This window comes from Rhinichthys klamathensis, unplaced genomic scaffold, assembly GCF_029890125.1.
Source record: "Rhinichthys klamathensis goyatoka isolate OS25496 unplaced genomic scaffold, OSU_Roscu_1.1 h1tg000412l_1, whole genome shotgun sequence".
Lineage (NCBI taxonomy): Eukaryota > Metazoa > Chordata > Actinopteri > Cypriniformes > Leuciscidae > Rhinichthys > Rhinichthys klamathensis.
The window spans coordinates 955,487-975,239 of NW_026606912.1; positions in this window are offsets into that span (position 1 = coordinate 955,487).

Here is a 19,753-nt window from a genome sequence, read left to right on the forward strand (position 1 = left end):
ATAAATCAAAATATTAATTACTGTAATCATTCTTTATTAAAAAAAAACATGCTGCCCCCTTAAATATCTTCAATTCTTTATTAGCTTGGTATAGATTTACTACTTCAAATTACGAGTAGCTTGTAGTGGACACACTTAGATTCGAGTAGCAAGCAGATATACAACAGAATTTTGGGACTGATATAATTTAGTACACAGGGAACCACAGTTAGAATACAAGGCATGTGGGACATGCTTAAGATGCCATCTGCTCTGCTAGATCAAGACTGGCTAAGAAATGACAAGTGAAAAGATGAAAAAAGAAGAAATGAAAAGTGCCAGGCACCTTAACCAAATTGAAAAGATGAGATTTTCTGTTTTATTCTGTTCTTATTTTTTGTCTTCCCCTCCCACCCTGAGTCGCAGAGACCATCATTTATGATTTAAGGCTGAGGCTTCATTTGAGACGCGTTTCCACGCTTTTCCTTTTACCCAGTCAAGCGGCTGGTTAACAAGCACAAGATTAAAAACACATTTCTCAATAAACATCCTGGTCACAGCACTTAAATGGACACTGCATTGAGATCGAAAGCACATTAGTCTAAATACTAAAGCCCTCTCACAGTGCTTTCAATTCGCGAACTGTCCAATGAAAAACAGAATTAGACTCGACGACTATCAGCATCTAATGGACTAATAACAAAATCTGATAAAAGCTGTTATCAGTGGTAGAACCGCAACACAGAGGACCGAGGGGGGAAAAAGAAAGAAAGGAAGAATAAAAAAAACTTGCTCACAGTAGCAAGCTTAATGGTTTTTCACATAGGGGAAAAGGGTAATTTAAACAAGTACATTTTGTGCTTATTGAGCTTGTTTTGTTTCGTTTGAGACTGAAAATGGGCCAAATCCTTTTTTTTTCTTTTCAGAATGAGAAAAAAATACAGTGACAAAGGGAGTGGGGTGGGCTGCTATAAAAGAACAGAAATATATAAAAGCCTAGGCCGGCCGGGCTTGCTCTGTTCTCAGTGAACTAGCGCGCACACACCTTGCCTTTCTCTTGTCCCCTTGGTGTAATTACATCAAAATTAAAAGCATGTGGCTCTTAATGCACTTGTTATTCTGAAGTAGAGCCTCAATACAACATACCCTCATTTTCCATTTCTTCCATTTCTCACCAAGATGCCACTCGTAACCTCGGTTCAATAGGCCGCCGGCGGCATGCGTATAAAAATCCCCCGGAACGGAGAGTTTAGACAGAAAACAAAGAGTTAATCACTCTCGCATCTCCTTTCCCCTACTAATTTATATTCGTCCCTTTAATAGATTTACGATAAATTAACTGCATTTTACTTTACAGAACAGACTCCATCAATGAGGCGGGAGAGCAGGGGGCGTCGGGTTACAGTACAGGGAACTGACTCGGCACTCTGAGCAGATGCAATTAGGCCCCATTAGCCAGAGTCTAATTAGCCGAGGGTTATGTTGATATTTCAAGTGCTGTTTTATTATGGTGTTTTGTTTCCGAACAGCATCTCCAAAAACAGCGCCGGGAGACGCGAAAAGAGAGAGTTACGGGTCAATAGAAAGTCATCCGAAAAGAGAACGAGACAACGCATGATAGCGGAGAAGGGAGAGGAGGAAGAGAGATGGAGAAAACGAGCAAAGGAGAAACGAAAGCCCTCGGCTGAGAGAAATTAAATTGATCTGCTTGAGGTGCCACATTTAATTGTTAGGCAACAGAGGGACATGACATTTTACCTCTTCTCTTACTCTCTCTCTTCCACTCTCGCGCACTCGTTCTCTCTCTCTCTCTACTCACATTAGCTCACCGCATCGCCTCAAATTCTCTAGCTGGAGGCAGACAGTCTACCACACGCTGTCTCCTTGTCCACCCGTCCAAACCATCACACCCCCATTCATACACACACTGGACGTGACCCTGACTCATCCTTCTCTGTCCTTCTCACTCATACGCTTGTCATTTTCAGCACTTCTCAGTGCTTGCATCCTTCCCATGTCACAAACTGTTAATGTCAGGATGTTTTTTTTTTTTTTATGAGAAACAGTGTAAAATGCAGAATGAAAAAAACAAACAACTATAGCTGCTTTAAATATTAAGAGACTCATTATTCTAGAATGACATTTTATGCTTCTTTTGTTTGTTTGTTTGTTTATACCAACCATCCAGCCAGCTGCCAAGAGCAGAGTATCCGAAACAATTGGGTTCATTACAATCAATTACTGTTATGATTCATCAGATAAGATAAACAGAGCAGTTCATCAACATCACACACACACTAATGCACACAAACATAGCACTAATACACACAAACATGCCAGACCCTCGTGGTCTCTCTCTAAACACAGACACAGTTATCAATCATTTTCAAGATCTAATACAATTTTTATCAAGTGGAATAATAAATATAGTTTAAATAATTATCAAATATAAATAAGTATTTTACATGCAACTAAAGCTTCATATAAAAATATGAATATAATAAAATTAACACTTTACAATACGACTGTATACATTACCATTCATTAATTCATTTTACATCATTGATCGTCTATTAATATAATATAATATAATATAATAAATATAATATAATACGACCCTACATATTAATATAATATATAAAAAGTTCACATTAATTAATAATGCATTAAACAAAAATGGTTCAAATGTATTATCAAGACTAACAAATACTGTAAAGTATCATTCAATGTTAGTTGATGTTACCTATTGCATTAACTAATGTCAATCTGTGCAACCATAGTGTAAAGTGTCGCCAAGATCAGTTTCATACCAGATTGGCAATTACTTAATCTTTAACAGAGCCTCTATTTGTCAGAATGGCAAATCATGGAATAAGACCCAGGATCAAGACAAGGCCACAATCCTCAGTCTGTTTACAACAAAGAGAATCAAGCGTGCGGCTGGTTATGTATTGCCGGAAAGCGCCTGGGGGGCTATCAGGTGTCTGCCCTCAGCACACAAACTCCTCACAATCCAAAAGATGCTGTCCACCAAACCCCGCCATGCATTAGCCCACAGCCATGACAGAACCCTTAATAAAATGCTTTTGATGGAGAGCGGATGGTGGTGTTTGATGCATTCAGATGATGTTTCTCACTCTGGAGAATAACTACAATCCATCTGGTGGCAACGTTGGACAGCTGCTTTCAAAACTCAGAGTTTGAAGTTGTTTTGCAACATTAAGAATGAAATCTTGAATAATCAGATCCATTTGAGGGGGTTTTACAGTAATACAAGTTGGGGGAAATCAATAGCCTAGTGTAACAGAGGTTAGGGGAGATAATCAAAAGACTCTGTAAAATTAGGATTGTGTTCGGTTTTTCTCATCATTGTGCGAATAAATATAATTTTCTCTGGGTTAAAGTGGTGTAAATGCTCTGTAACTCTACATTTATGCACACTATATATGCAATAAAAAAATTACTGAGAGAGAGGGAGAGAAAAGGGGTAAAATCAATGACTGGTTCTTCTGTCCACTCGTTCCATACAATATTTGGTTTCTTGGGGCATATTTGTTTCCACAGAGGCTGAGCATAAAGGCCATTGAATCGAAACGTCAATTCATTATCTCAAAGAGGCAGCTCCTAAAGCACCAGGCTCTTCCAGGAACAGCCTCACCTCAGGACCTGCATCGCTGTAACCAGAGTGCTTATGAAAATAAGAAATTAATGCATTGTGATTGATCGACGCCCTTTCTGATCTATTTCAGTTTCAGATTAGAGAGGATAAAATGCTTGAGTTTTTGTGTGTGCGTGTGTGAGACAGAAAGAGTTTATGCAAGCACATACGAAGAGAAAAAAGTGAGCAAAACTTCCTTCTCCAAACCATGATGAGAAACTTGCTAAAGTAGCCCAGCTATAAATTGGAATTAAAATTGCTTTCAATACTAAAGGCCATGTAAACATCACCTGACATTACTTATAGCGTAGCTTTTATATTATGTATGGTATATTTATAGGCCTACATATTTATGCTATTATAAAAAGATTTGTTTGATATACATTTTTTTTCTTATTTATGTATATATTATCTATATAAAACAATATATGCATTTATGTAAATCTATAAAAATGTTTATATTATATTCATTTTATATAAATACTTTATTTAGCCTACTGTATAATAATTTCTGGACATGTGTATTAAGGGTTAAAGTCAATAAAAATACCTTGAAAAAAGCTGTGCCAATAGCTATAATCTTAGATGAATGATCAAATACTTAATCTGTAACTAAGTAATAATGGATGGGGTAAATGAAGCCCATTACTGTCATCATATGTGCTCGTAATTATCGTAATAATGTGTAATTATTGATTCATGATTGTGTTTTAGACTCTGAGCCGGCAGAAATGGAGGTGGGAGAAAATGTAAGGATGTCTTAGCTGTGCAGACAGTCGCGGTGGGGTACAGGCGTCTGTGGCCAACCTCCGTTGACATCCATCCGTCCATTTCAACCGCCCTGCACTCATTTTCTCCATTCGTATTACTTCTCTTCCCTCCATTTCACGTTCGCTAATCCAACTCTTGGTTCATGTTTCGGTCTCTGAAGGGCAATGCGGCACTGGGATCTGACATGGACCTTATCGCCAGCCGGTTCATCCTCCATTTACAAATATTTCTTTGTAAATAACATATCGTGTTTTTATGTAACATCCCAGTGGGAAGACGGAAGACCCTCTTGGGTGCAGAGCTGGGGGTCAGTATTGAACTCAGAGCATCTGTCTGGGAATATGTAGAAGTTTGCCAGTCTGTCAGATCTGAGACCAGTTTGGATTTTTGTCTTATTGCGACGCGAAGCGGGATTGGGTTTAGTGAAGCAGATATAAGACGAGATATTAGACGTAACCATCTGTTTGGTGTCTTGACTTGGGAGAGTATGTATGTGTGTTTTTAGGACAACTGGATTCCTCAAGAAGGCCCCAGCGTTGACAGTCCCAAAGGGGGGGGTGGGGGGGGGGGGGCAGCCTTCTGTTGCCGAGGGCGACAACCCATCCCATAAACCCCCCTCCGTCCCCAGTCCCTTGTTACCCCATAATGGACGACGCATGTCATCAGGACCAAAGGAACATCCCTAAGGACCCCTCTGGGGCTGCCCTCTCCCTGCCCGCTCCCCTTGACTTCTGCTGCTTAAAACATAATAAATAATCCTTCATTTGACATCCACTGAAATTGACTGGAGTTTCAAACTCACCATTACAGGCAAGTCAGGTCTGAATGAACAAGCAACAGACTGCATTTGATACGTAAATAAAGTGGACAACAAAACAAAATGTTGAATTTCAGTTAGTTGTGCATGATAATTTGTGAGTGAAAACAGAATAATGGTTGGTAAATAGCCACGTTGGTGTCGGTTTAGTACTTTATAGCGACAACAAAGTCTCAAACGGCTTAAAAGGGGAGCGATATTGCCTGTCTCTTTGGATCACATTGAGCTAGAAAGTCTTTGCCAAATGTGTCTAATGCAATACGAGTCAGGCCTTAATAGTATGGAAATTATACACAATAAGACTCTGGACACCACAAACCATTGTGAGAATGTGTGTGTGTGCCCCCATGCTAATTGTGTCCAATTTGGGTAGTCGCCACCTTGGACTCAGACTGCGACATGTTAGCTTCATTAGCAGATTCAATGTAATCACCACACTCTAAAATAAACAAACAGAGTAGCGAAAGCCAGCTCTCAGTCATTCTGCCAGCGCTGCAGCTTTTAGGGCCTGCATTTACATGCAATTATCTTCTTATATAATTAAGCACATTCGTTTAACGAGCACCTTGCAAACGGATGGCGCAAATGAGAACCTGAAAGAGGGAGAAAGAGAGAGCGAGAGAGAGAGTAATTAGATGTTGATATGTCTGTGTTAATGGAGGAAATTAAAGAACATACAGGATTGAATAGATGAAGGGAGAGACGGGGAGGAAGATGCTGATCGAGAGGCCGAGTTTGCTATCCAAACAAACCAATGTGGCTCATTACATACATGTTGAGCAGAACTACTATCTAATCATTAGCGCAAAAACAAGTAAACTCGAACAATCACACATCTCATTTACTGAGCTCTCGCTCTCCTGTCAGAAAGGAACCAGCACTTTTTGCTACCGCTTGCCATACCTGCGGCTTGCCTCCAGCTAAGACCTGCTCTACCACAAAGCGCCCCCTTGTCATGTCCCAGTGCCATACTGTCACTATGCAGGTCACCTCCCTCTCCCCTCTGCAGTCAAACTGACCTTTTCTTACAGCCACATAATACCTTAAACCCCTCAAAGGCAATGGCATTGTGCTGCTAATATGGGTCCTTCAGCAGACCCCAGGTGTAAAATATAATCCAACCGGGCCAGGCAGGGTTCAAAGCCTCGCCTGCTTTTGAATGCCTGCCAGAGTCCTATCGCCATGATTGCTGTAGCTCACGCTGAAAAGACGATACAAACTATGCGCGTCAGTAAGAATATCTGTCCGCCTTTGTTCCACTGAGCCTGTCGAACACTTTATCAGCCCTGAGTGCGGATTACCTCAGGGAGCACCCAAGCTTTCTATCCCCCCACAACACGAACATGACACCCACCCTCCACAATGCAAACCTACCGCGTCCTCCCAGGACTAATTGGCGATGTTCACCTTAGGATCAGAAGGAGTCAGGCATTGGAGAGTCAGCTGTTGCGTTTAAAAGTGGGAACGAGGAGAAAAATGCCTGCAAAGAGGAAATGGTGAGTATGAATTTTTTTTTTGAGAAAGTGTGTCGAGCTTTGACAACTTGACTTCATATGTTCTGTGCAGTTTCTCTGTAACTCTTTTTGTGTTGCCGTCTCATAGTGCTGAGAGGTAAAGGGACATTCCCAGAATGTTCCACAGCAGGAAACGGAATGAATGCCTCTTGTGAGTGTTGAGAGAGCCATGAAGACTTTCAGAACTTGGTTGCAGTGCCCTCATCTGGTAAACCGAGTAACTGACTTTGACAATTGCCTGTTAAAAATAACACACTACCATGCTGCATACAGCATACTACATCAGTATACTGAAGACAAACACTTGTGAAATGGTACACCAGTTAGAGCTTGTATATATTTTGGTGAATAAAAATGGGGTGTTTCCTCAGCTATGAGCACTTTTGGCTTTGGGAACTAAAATAAACTTTCTTCAAATACATTTAAGGTTATCTAATTTGTCTACTAACAATGTCCAACTGGAAACAGATCATAGGAGATTGTTTTTTTAAATAACAAATGTCATTTAAATTACACAATGCTAGTCAATACAATACATTGTATGAGATGTGGTAGAAATAGGACAACTATTCATATTTTTTGCATAATTGAGGTATTTTTTCATCACACATCACGTATCAGACTTCATTTCAAGCATGCTCTTCAATGACACTGTTGTCTACATGGTAACCAAGTATACTAACCTCACAAAAAAGACTTCAAGGCATAATTGTGGGTTGTGACAGAAACAACTCCACAGCTGAAGGATGGTCAATGTGTGTATACATCAATCATGATCTTTCATGATTTTTTTTTTTCATATTGTAGAATTCAAAATCGTAATGCATGAAAAGTAGTAAAGTCATGAAAAAAGTAGAAATTTGGTTATTGGATTTAATAAAAATAAACCCTTGGAATGTAAAAGTGCATGTGTAGCTTAAAGTCCCCATGAAATCAAAAGTGAAGTTTTTTTACTTTTAGTATGAATATGTTTGCCTTACTGTTATCTATAAGCTAGTGTGCTCCAAAAGCAAAATTAGCATTTAGAAGATAAAAGCATTCAAAACTTACAGTCTGTCACTTCCGCCAATATGGATCAATGATTTTGATGACATCACTCAGCATTTCAGCTTCTCATCAGATTTTCTGTCCAATCAAATGCTCTCTAAAACGTCCCGCTCCTTTTTAGCTGCGGCTAAAATCGGTCACTTGTTCACATATTTACTATTTTCTTATGGTGAATGGCACATATATATTGCACTATACAGTCTGCTCCGGTCCAGGACACGTTAGCACAGAGCGGATCATATCCGCGAGTCGGAGCAGACCAAAAAACGTAGCGGACCCATTTAAATTCTGCACAGAATGCTATATTTTAAAGAGATATGGAGGAGATTAGGAGAAAACTGAGGCTAACCGAGCTCAACGGCTCTGGCCGAGCTGTAATATAAATGAAACACTATTGGCTATTTAAAAAAAGAAGAGAAGCTGTTCGATATGTCCCACCATGTCTTCCTGTTTCTGTGGAAATTACGTCAACACATTGCGCGTTTCAAGGCACTTCAGTGGGCACTTGAAACAATATCAGGTATTACATAATTCATATAATGAAATGTATATTCACGACATACACTGTTCCTGAATTCTCTTCAAATGTAATAAATGTTTCAAAGATGGCAGAAAGTTTCAACACAAAGTTCTCAGCATCATCGAAAATTCCAATACTACATTACAGCTCAACAGTTACTGCAGGCCTCACAGTCCAAATTTACATGTGACTTTACATAAAACGATCAGTAGCATTTCACTTGTTTTGTGAATACAAACAACGCACCCACTAAGTAGAATTTCTGTCTTCTCCTCTTTTTCTCCTATTTTCTCCATCCCCCTTTCCCCTCGTTCCCCACCGGGAGGGGAGACACTCCAAGGTCTTTCATTTGTTCTGTTATTATGCCCTCTCTATGCTGGCTCATTTTTCACCCAGCTTACATTAAGTATTGATATTGATTTCTTGTAAATGCTGCAGCAATGGACGGGCCACAGTTCTTTCGTGATTGTTCTGCTTTACCTGTGGGTAATTCATATCAGCTGTGCTGAGGGCAGGCCCTCTGTGCCATGGTGTCCAGATCGAACATGCCAGCATGGCCTGCTTGAAGACATCCATCATAATCACAACTGACTGTAAAATCTAGGTATCTGTACTGGCTTCGAAACTACACAACAGCGCAGTAAAACTGACTCGAGATGTAAAAATATAAATATATGTATATATTACAGAGCTACTTCGTGTTACTGGACACAGCTGCAGTGCGCCAGCTCGATCAATTGCTTTCATTCCTTAAATCATGCAACAAAATCTCTCACAGTGCTGTATTTATTCTCTAGAGCCCGCAGAGAGCTCCTTAATGCCACCGGATGATTTAATTTGTGTCCCGTAAGCAAATGACTGTCAGTTAATATCATCTGAATAAGCCAATAGGGGGTATCAACGAGTGAATTACAACATGGAACCCATCTGGTGGTCGCGGACGCCAGCATAACACAACAGCGTACACACAGTCAGCTGCAGCTATGGTAAAGTAGAGCCCGAGGCTACGCTGGTTAGCTAGCCGACCCTCTTCTTCACCCAAGGTTAATGGATGAGGTCAGGCTTAAGAATTTACACCCTTTAAGCAATATTCCAGGTTCAGATCAATTGACAAAATTTGGTAGCATAATCTTTATTACAAAATATATATATATATAGAGAGAGATTTTTCCCTCATTTTCATATACATAATGCAACAATGGAAGTGAAAGGGGACCATTTCTGGAAGATTTAATAGCAGAAACGTGAAGTGTAAAATGTTATAAAAGCACTTAAATTAAATCTGTTAAAATATGTTTTTTTGTTTTGTTATAAAGCCGTTTAATTGTTTTTAATAATTGTAGGGTTTATGGCATTGCAAATTTTTTTATTTTGCAACTTTACCCAGAAAAGTAGGCATTTTATTTGCACACTAAAATAATGTTAACACACATATTGCTAACTTCTTGTGACTAAACTTTTGAAAAAGTAAGTACTTTATTATTTTAGGGTTAGACCCATTCCCTTTCCTTGTAAGTGCCTCACTGCAACCCAGATTTTTGCTATAAGTCACAATACATTTCTGTGGTAATCAAAATTAAACAAGTGCAGTCTATTGAGCTTAACTTACAGATCTTATTTAAATAAAAAAATAAGTTATCTGAAATCTTCAATATAACTTTTTAGATTTTTCAAAGTTATAAATACCGGAGTACATTTTACAAGAAAGTACTATTTCAGTTTTGGTACTAAATATTTTCTTTTAATTCAATGTTGTTTCTTTGTAATTGTTTGTGAAATTTACTAGCACTTTCCAATTGTTTCTCAATGTACATGCAAGCCCTGTGAAGCATACAGTACAAAATCACGAGACACGCTACAGACGTTTTATGTAAAACACGCAACCCAAGAGGGTGAACAACATCATAGCGACGGCAATCGCCAGGATTCAGTATTTTGACTGCATGTGATAACCAAGATGGAGTGCGACGGCTGTGTTTTGAGTGGGCCATCCTCCACCTCTGTCTTTCCACGAGGACTACGTCTGCAATAATAGGACAAACCCATTGAAGTTCTACAGGAGGCCATTTTGCAGATAGCGCTCATTAGATCCGTTCATTCTCTGTGCCAAAGTGTTGATCCCACCAATCAGATCTCTCAAACTCTAGAAGCTTATATAACCTTGGTCACCATCCAGCTCTATCTCCATCTGGCTGCATTAGACCGCTCCACTTTACAACGCACTCGTTTTCTCATGGAGTGCATTCGCTTTGTCTGTCACGGCAGCGCTAAGATCTCTCTAGTTCTCTCCCTCCCCCTTCCCACCTCCTCTCTTAACTCATTTTTTTAATCTCTGTGAAAATGCCGAGCTCCTGCTCGTTATTACCGGGGCGGGTGTGGGCCGACAGACAGCTGTGTTTGGGCCACTTGTTCCTCAGCTGTGGCTGATTGCAGGCCTCATGCTCAAGTGTGTGTGTGTAGAGGCCTGATCATGCGGCTGACTTGCTGCCACTCGCCCTTCTGATGTACGGTTCAAACACCGGCAAATTGACGTTAATCAAATAATGCGGAGGCCCAGAATCAAGCTTGTAAAGTCCCATTTTAGAGCCATGAGAGAGAGAGAGAGAGAGAGAGAGAGAGAGAGAGAGAGAGAGAGAAGGGGGGGGGGTCTTTTTATTTTGCCTGCTAGGGGTTCAGATTTTGAGGCTTGATTTAATTTCCTTATGCGGGAGAGACCAGCACCCGCCGTTGTTCTGCACTTAGATTGAATAAGGCAGTTAGCCAGCACTAGAGTGAGAAGTACTACTCAACTCCATGGCAGGCCTGATTGCTCCGAGATACATCTATATCAAGCAAATACCTCAGAAGTACAGCAGTTTATTGACTAATGCAGCTCTCGGAGGACGAAATTAGGTGCTGTTCATTATGAATGAGTCCGTTTTCGAGCAATTGACATTCATGAACTCTTTAACAAGATGCGCTATTACTGGCTCAGAGGATGATCTCTTTTTTAAAACTTGAGTTATGATTGTGTTTTTTTTTTTAAAGTTTGTAGGTGGGGCAAAATCCTTGTTGGGCTATTGTGAAAACTCTCTCAGCTGTGTCTGATTTTCTTGTTAAAATACCTTAAAACTAACCCTAACTAACTAATAATGCAATGGGGGAATATTTGTGGGTCCTGATAATGCTAAATGTCTTATGTTACAGTAAAAAGAGGCCGACATTATTTTAAATATATCTAGTCAGTGAAAGAGTGCAAGCATATTCGTCTAAAATAATTCTGTTTTCAGCTTCAGAATCATGAATATTTTTATTCTGGTGTCACTAATGTCCTGTGCATTGGGTAACCATCACCAAGTCCAAGCCTATTCATTTCCACACCCATTGTAATACCAAATGTAGCATTTTAATCAACAGTTATTAACCTTCTACCATATGTCTTGGAGTATTGCAATAATATCATATATCGTGAGTTCAGTATCGTGACATGTATCGAATCTTGACTTGACGGTATCGTTACACCCTTTGTATACACATACACATCTTACAAAGTGAAGTCACGATTGTTTTCATTTTTTTGCAGTGCATGGAGAATAAACAAACATAACTAAAGGTGTAGGTGTATTCAGACAGATATGAAGACACACAAACTTCTAAAATGCCAGCTATATAAAAAGCACTGAGTAGTTTTAGATGTACTGTGCGATTTCCATAGCGTCTGAATTCCTCAGAAAGCCACAAAAAATCCCATCAAATAAACATGAGGTGCTCAGCAAACAATGCCCAATAGTCTTATTCCTCTTAAATAAAACTACTTCCACTGGCTATACGGAGGCTTCAATATTGCCTTAAATATTAAACGAAAGAACTCTGGGCTCATCTATTTTTCATTTATTGGGTACAAATGTAAGACATCATCAATCTTAGATAAATTACTGACATTTTCATCTCAAATAAAAAAGGGTACACTTTATTCTGAGGGAGAAAGAATTGGCCGCCGCCACCTTCAGGAGCATTATACGCGTCTAGGGTGTATGAGAAGGCTGCGGATTTTTATTTCAAAACAGCTCCCTGATTTTAACCATTTAAAGCTGAGCAACACTGGAAATGGCCTTTAGCATAATAACCTGCCACACTCTGACTTTATGATAAGCGTGGAAATTTCAGTAACCACAGAAGAGTTTTGGGACAAGATGTTTTCGCGTCTGTATCGGAGAGTTAGAGGCTACGAGGGGGGAAAAAAATCGAGACCTTTAAGAGGTAAACCCTCCCTTATTTCATATCGGCTTCTGAAGAATAAATTTTCAAAGAATTACGTCTGAAATATTTACAAATGACGGCTGCGGAGGGAACTTAGCAGCATGTGAATTCATTAGTCATTTAATACAGCCATAATTATATTGTGTTTGAATCGTATATTTCTGAAAGGTGAGATCGGTCAATGTAGGCCTCAGGGCAGGCGCGGTGTAATTACAACCTGATATACAAATGGGGCCCGTAATGGGGGAACAGTCACAGCCGCCTAGCCTGTGGTGACCCCACCAGAGGATTACCATACAGAAGGGGTGAGCCTGTCTCTCAAAAAAATGAAGGATAAAAAAATTGAGGTCTCTCAATCCAAGGGTTCACACATCCACCCCACCCCACAACTTGGCGCGGGGCGGTGACATTAATCTGAACAGCGCGCTAATCCGTCATCGCACAGGTATACAAAATGTTGGGGAAACGGGTACAAAACAGGCTGTGGGATTTATAACAAAAGCTGCTACGTGCTCAGTTAATTCACCTCGACGGTGCTGACAGGCTATTGCCATATGCATAATTCACACGCTAAAGATGGAGAGAGCAAGAGAAAGTGACACACACACACACACACTCACTCACACAAACCTGGCATTATAACCAGGCCCAAATCTCTGTCTAGCCTTCTTTCCTCTAATTTCCTCAGCAGGATGGATGAATATTTGTTTATCATTCTCTCTCCATGTCTACGGCCCTCGCGTCTCATTTGCATAGGTAGATTGAGATACAGTGTGAATAACGAGATGTGGGGTGAAAGGGAACATGGGGTTTGTGGTTGATGAATCATTCTCTCTGGCTGGAGCTGTACTTCTGTAAATGTTTGATTAGTTGTAAATGGATTACTGTTAGATTTTGAGGTTGGTAGGTTTTAATGTGGCTTTTGCATTGGTTCAGTGCCAGGCAACGGACTTCCCCAATGGGTACCAAACCTGTGTGTCTGTTTTCTCTCTAGATGTTACAAAATAAATAAATAAATAAGAAATAAAATCACTTTATTATTATATTATTTTGAATGTCAGTAAAGGTTTTAAAATGAAAATGCAATACATTTTTTTTGAGAAGTAAAACTGCATTCATTACGAAGAGAAAGAAAAACTGCATCCGATAAGAGAATACTATCTTTATACTAAATATCAAGATCATCCATTACCATTTCTATTTTTTTTTCTGTATATAAAACAAATCTAACAATGTGTAGTGAGCTTAATATGCTTAAATCAAAATGCAACTTTTTGCCAATTGACTAAGCCAAATAAACTTAATTCAAGATATATTTTTTGGAAAATATTATTATATTACTCTATTTTTTTGGCCTAAATTTTAAGGGGGAAAAATACATTACAAATTAGGCAAAAAGCTGATTAAGAAAAAAACCCTAACGTGTCCTACAATTTATATAAATATATGAAATATGTTACACTTTTTCTAACATTCCAAAGTATTAGAACACTGAAATATCAGGAGTGCAGCAATGAGCTGTTCATCTGTCCAGAAATATCATTTAATCTCTCACCTGCCGTTACCTGCTTGAGGAGACAAGTAATTAGAGAAGTCGAAAGATATTTTTCATTAACTGAAGTTTTGACACCTTTGACCGTTAATCTAATTTTTACACCTTTAATTTCATTTCTGCCACATTCATCTCATTTCTTACACACACTCTCTCTTCTTACCAGCCTTGTCAGACTGCACTTTTCCATCTATTCCTCTTAATTCTCCCTATGATACATTTCTCCTTTTCTGGGAAAATTATAATGCTGTTGTTGACCTAGTCAGCTTGAAAGGTTTATTCTAGAATAGCCAAGGAAATGTTTGTTCATGCACGTACGTGTGTGTATATGTGTTGGCACCAGGTCAGAGACTCTTTGCACCCCCACTTCCCATGCCCCGCTATCCTGCTGTGTTTCCCCCAATCTGTTTGCCTTCCAGTGGTGACCTTTCTTCGAGTGAGATGTATTAGGCTGGTAGCTCATGCAGGAACAGTGCATTAGCCAGCATCGGCCGCGGCCCGCTGACAGCCGCAGGAACTGTGGGCTAATGGCTACAGGCTTGTAGAAAGTTCCCTCATGAATCAGTACCGCTAGTACTAATGCGGCGAGGTTGTTGACGCTGGGACATCAATGTCGTTCTATCTCCCCCCCCCCGCTCACATTTTTAACTTCCCATCTCTTCATTACCTCATCCACTTCCTTTACTAGCTTCTTCCAGTCACTCATCCCCACTTCAGTTGTCCGTTATCGGCACGCTTCTCTTTTCTTTTTCCATTAACTTCTTGTCCTTTTCATTTCATTTTTACTAACCTCTTAACTCAATAGCCAATGCGCTCCTCCCTCATTCTTGTCTTTTCGTGCTTTTCCTTTAGAGGGAGGGAATTAGATCTGGAGGAAAAGGGAGAGAGAGTTAAGCAGCTCATTACTTTGCGCTCTGATTGGGTGGAGTGAGTGAGCTGGGCGATAATAAAGCCTGAATTTTTCAATACGGTTAAAAATGGGTCCGTGACAGCCGAGCTAGAGAGCAAAGGGCCGCCTTAGACAGCGCACAGAGGGCCACCGAATTAGCAATACCATACATCATAAAATCTAATTAAACCCGGCTGCACGGCCAAATGAGCTCCCTCACTCTCCCGCCATTCTATTAAACGAGCTGAAGAGGGCTGACTGAATTATTCACAGTGAAGGATTTTGCATTTATACAAAAATTGTGCACTTAATTGTCCATGCTATATTACAGATTTGGCCTTATGTTAACAATGAGCCTTAAGCACACTTAGTGGGCCGTATCCAGAGTGTGACAGAGCTTATGTGGCCGCCGTGGTTTAACCACGATGAGCACTACACTACGATTAGAGACGACGCTCAAGCATGGGAATGTTATCATAGGGCTAAAACAACCAATAAATCGACATATTTACAACATTAAATCAAAGGGATAGATCATGTAAAAATGACATTTCTGTTATGTCGTTCCAAACCTGTATGAGATATTTGTAACACTTTATAATAAGTAATAAAGTACTTACAAATCATTTGCAAACTATTAGTTTACAGCTAATAGTTTATATATTGTAGTCTCTACATGTTTAATATATTAATAGGCTATGCAAATAGCGAGTTCTTCATTTATTGTCACTGTAATTAACAAAATTAGTTTTGATTAATTAGTTAACATGTTAAGAGTTAGAAAATGTTTTTTTTTATGCTTTGTCAACAACATACTGGATTAACCATGTGTGATATATGCATTATTAACCATATGTGATCATAAGTGATGAACAGCATTTTCAACCAGTGCTAAAGGAGTTGTTAATGATTTTTAGGAGTAAATAGTTTCACTTTAGATTAGGTCACAGAAAATCTGAAAACGTCATTAATTAAGCGCTTTAAACTAACCTTTATTGGACTTTAATTCTATTCATTCATTCATTTTCCATTCACACACACACACACAAAGGCAGACATACACACATGCACACACACACACGCTGGGTTTCCATGTTTTATGGGGACTTTCCATAGAAATAATGATAGAAATAAATAGAAATAATGATTTTTATACTGTAAAACCTGTATATTCTATCCCCTAACCCTAACTGATGCATTTTAAAGTGATCTCATTTGTACAGTTGTGGTCAGAATGTTTGGCACCCCTGGTAAATATGATCAAAGATGTCTGTAAAAATAAATCTGCATTGTTTATCCTTTTTATCTTTCATTCCAAAAATTTGCAAATATAAATTTTCATTGAAGTAAAAGAATAGAAAGGGGGGAATTACATTATGAAATAAATGTTTTTCTCCAAAACACATTGGCCACAATTATTGGCACCCCTAGAATTTTTTATGAGTAAAATATCTCTAAAGCATATTGCGATTACACAATGCAGGTTAATTTTTACAGCCATCTTTGATCATATTTACCAGGGGTGCCAATAATTCTGAACACAACTGTATGGATTTTTTCTACCACACTTTTCTACTTACATTTGCATAGACACAAAAACACAGTATTGACATATTGATAGCATTATGTTATTTATTTATTTTAAAGTGGTTATGTTTAACCTTAAAAAGCTAAACATAACCACTTTAAAAGGGAACCACTATTAGGCTATATATGTATATATATGCTCAGTGTAGTGTAAATATTTTAAGGAACACTTAATACTAATGCAATTAATGCCCAAGGTTAATTTAAAGCACTTAAGGGTTGCCTTAAAGCACTTAATGAAATTTTCCGATTTTCTGTGACCTAATCTAAACTACTTAAGGTGTTAATAGAAGGTTAATAAGGTGTTAACAAAGCATAAAAAAAACATTATCTAACTCTTTACAGATTTTGTTAATTACAGTGACAATGAATGAAGAACTCACTGTTTGTACAATATAAACTATGAATTAATTATAAGATAATGCAAATTATTTGTAAGTACTTTACTGCTGTATACTTATTATAAAGTGTTACTGAGATATTTTCTTATGTGGAACTCAAAAAGCTATTTTAAAGAATGTTTTAAATGTATTTGTCCATATAATTTAAGTCAATGGGGTCCAAAACACTCAATCTTTTGTGTTCTGCAGAAGAAAGAAAGTCATACAGGTTTGGAATGACATGGGAATGAGTAAATGACCCAATTTTCCTTTTTGGGTGAACTATGCTATTAATAAAACTACATATGATATTGTCAATAACAAATGTATAATGCAGTCAACAAATGTGACAAAAAAAAACCAGACGTGACAACAAAAGCCAATGATAATTATGATGCAGTGTGATAATCTGGTTGGTTTGAATTAGGTCGGGTCCGAAACTGAGAACTCAATACATGTGTACAGTTGCGAGTGAGAGGCAAAGTCATTTTCTGTATTATTGCTTGTGTATTTCAGGGCTGAGGCTAGGAATTAAAGAGAGAAAGAGTCATCAATCACAACACTTTCACGATTTTTTTTCTTCACCATAACATTTTTCAATCAGTGAGCCATTTCACCATATTCCAGAGAAGGGACCTTTGTCATTATAGCTATTGCTTTTTTACCCCCTCTCAGGCTGTCTTTCTCCCTCGTTCCTGCCTTTCCCATCTTCCGAGCTTTCCAAAAACACAACTTTATTATAGTCGCTGTCAATACAGTAATAATAAAGAGTGTGTTGGTAGCTGAGGCCGCCGTAATACACTTTTAACAAGAGCGCCGCAGATGCGTGGCCAGTGAATATTGAGTTTTAAAACTCTTCAGCGCGTGATTTGTGGCCCTGTCAGGGTGAGTATTTGTCAGTGTCGGGGCGGTATGGGCTCGTGTTGACAGTTTGCTGGTAAGTTTGGAGTCTAGAAGGCTAAACTCGCTGATCAGCCATTACAGAGAGTCGGTCGCTGACAGTCAGGTGATGGATCTGTGTTTATCGTGGGCTGGGCTTTGCTGCCAGACATTATTATAAAATAAAAGGTAATTTTGTCAGGTTTCAATCAAGCCAGCCATCATTTGTCATACTATCGTGTTGGCAAGCACGTCCTCGCGGTGATGGATTGTTGTGGTGCGGTGTCTCGTGAAGCCGGCAGCTGTTGTTAAAGTCGGGAGGCGTTAGCTGTAAGAGCTGTTTGTTGTGTGTTATCTCTCTGCAACTGACCCCATGAGGTCTTAATCTCTTTTTAGCGATGGAGTGTAGTGCTTGCTTTAAATTGTATTCCTGCATGCTGTGTGACATCTCCCCTCGCTCTGCTGGACGTATATATAAGCCTTTGTTTATCTGTTATACGCTCTTGCCCTTCTTTTCTATCTATATTTCTTTACAGAGTATTCCCTAGCTCAGTGGTTTGGATAATTCTCTTATTCATCTGCCTAAGATCACAATTCATGAAAACTAACTGTCTTTTCGAGACAAACACTCTTTTCAACAAAACCTGATGAGCTTTAACAATCCTTGATCAAACTGATCAGGGCTGAATACAATCAAATGTCTAATTCTTCACAAATGAATTCTAATGGATGTACTCAATCTACTGACTTGTTCATGAGCTTAACCTTGGTGGTTATTTATTTACAGGACGTAACTGTCATAGAAAATGTTTTTTTCTCATTCAGAAGCAAAATGTGTCAGGATCACATTTCAGTCATATTACAATTTTTTTTGTTTTTATGGTGCACTGTCAGGTGCACGAACCCCAGAGACTCGAGGGTTGAGGATCCAAACGCAGTTTAATGGGTTAATCCACAGACATACACAAAGTCCAGGCAAAGGTCGAAACACAGATGAGCAGTCCAAACAAAGACAATGTCCAGGGCTAAGGCAAAACCAATGATATCCAGGGAACAGAAATAACAAAGATCTGGGGTACAAGGCTCAGAAACGCAGTACTAGACTAACAAGACCTAGTGAAGAGTGACTGATTTAACCAGGTTTATATAGGCAGAAACTAACAAGCAACAGCTAAATACAATCATGGCTGATAGTCTGGGTTATGTAGTCTTTGCTAAAGTGATAATAGTCTGAGGTGGACCCTCTGATGGTAATCAAGGGACACTCTCACTGGTGATCGTGACAGGTAACCTAAAAATGTGCTTTGTATGATAACATCAAAATAAACTGGTTTAAAAATAATTTTAATAATATATAAACCTGACTTCATTAGGTTACACCAACAAAAGCCATTTTTAAGGGTTAGATTAGGTAGAAATACACTACAGTTTAAAAGGTTAGGGTCTGTCAAGGCTTCATTTAGCTGATCATAAATAGAGTAAAAACTGTAATATTGTGAAATATTTTTCAATTTCAAATAACGTTTTTTTATTTATTCCTGTAATAGCAAAGCTGAATTTTCCGCAGCCATTTCTTTAGTCTTCAGTGTCATTTGGTCCTTCAGAAATCATTATTATTATTAATGTTGGAAACAGTTGTGCTGCTGAGAGAGAGAGAGAGAGAGAGAGAGAGAGAGAGAGAGAGAGAGAGAGAGAGAGAGAGAGAGAGAGAGAGAGAGAGAGAGAGAGAGAGAGAGAGAGAGAGAGAGAGAGAGAGAGAGAGAGAGAGAGAGAGAGAATAAAAATGTATTTTAAATAGAAATCTTTTATAATACCTTTTGTTATAAAAGGCCCTTGCTGTCACTTTTATAAAAGTATTAATCTTTCAATGCTAAAATAAATATAAATAACTGACCCCAATCTTTTGAATGTTGATGCGCCT